Source organism: Puma concolor, chromosome D4 (genome assembly GCF_028749965.1).
Source record: "Puma concolor isolate L17-30 chromosome D4, mPumCon1.1.hap2, whole genome shotgun sequence".
NCBI lineage: Eukaryota > Metazoa > Chordata > Mammalia > Carnivora > Felidae > Puma > Puma concolor.
Window position 1 is genome coordinate 21,472,553 of NC_141679.1, and position 1,101 is coordinate 21,473,653.

At 43.1% G+C, this 1,101-nt stretch overlaps 1 non-coding gene across 1 annotated transcript; it reads right to left on the minus strand.

Annotated features, from left to right (window-relative positions):
• Window positions 1–356: 356 nt before the first annotated feature.
• Window positions 357–462, minus strand: LOC112868748 (U6 spliceosomal RNA). Its single transcript, XR_003224345.1, has one exon. It is a non-coding gene; the product is annotated as a U6 spliceosomal RNA (small nuclear RNA).
• Between the last annotated feature and the right edge of the window lie 639 nt (window positions 463–1,101).

Sequence of the window (1,101 nt, forward strand, 5' to 3'; positions counted from 1 at the left end):
GATTTTTTGCTAAGTGGTCCTTGGGGAGAAATTCTAACTAATGTAAGTACCAAGAATATCTGCTCTTCTCATGATCAATGAATCCAAAGGTTAACTTAGCTTTTATTTTTTGCAAGGATGGCCAGAAAGTTGGACGATGGTTCTTTTTTTTTTTTTATGAATATAATTTATTGTCAAATTGGCTTACATACAACACCCAGTGCTCATCCCAACAGGTGCCCTCCTCAATGCCCATCACCCATTTTCCCCTCTTCCCCCCTTACCCCCCATCCACCCTTAGTTTGTTCTCTGTATTTAATAGTCTCTTGTGGTTTGCCTCCCTCCCTCTCTGTTTGTATCTATTTTTTTTTTTTTTCAAAAATATGGAACGCTTCACGAATTTATGTGTCATCCTTGTGCAGGGGCCATGCTAATCTTCTCTGTATCATTCCAATTTAGTGTATGAGCTACTGAAGCGAGCACTGGACAAGGGTTCTTAAGCTTAATATGCAAAAAGATCGCCTGAGGAGCTAATTCTGAAACTCTTCTTGAGAGTGAAGAAGGAGATGTGACAAAATATCCAATTTAGAATAAAGTTTAGTCTGATCAAAAAAAAAAAATTAAACTGTTCCTTTAGGTAGTGTTCAGTGTAGATAAAATTGCTTGGGTCTACTCTCCCCTTATTTTCCTTCCTCGGATGGCATATGGGTATATGAGGGGGCTGAGGTGTCTCTGTGGTAGCAGGTGCAGGGGACTCTGTGCTTTTCTGCTTGTGGAGTGTCCACTGCTTTCAGACCCTTGTTCTCTATCATGCCTTTCACCCAGGCCTGTGGCCAGGACACCCAGTTCTACCTTCTACTGTTATGTCACTATGTCCCAACACGGCAGGTGCCTATCAGTCTGGCTCGCTCTCAACTCAGATGCCCACATGCCATGGAGACTGAAGGGGATCAGAGGTGTCAACCCAGATCACCCTCTCTCTAGCCACATAGTGTGCTTTCTTAATTAAGCCGAGTGGCTGTATGTTGGTGTGGGGTTCTCTGCACAGTCACCTCCTTCTTGACTCCCAAGTGGAGAAAAAGAGGCAAGAGTCCCTTCTCTTCAAGGTTTCTTTCCTTATAT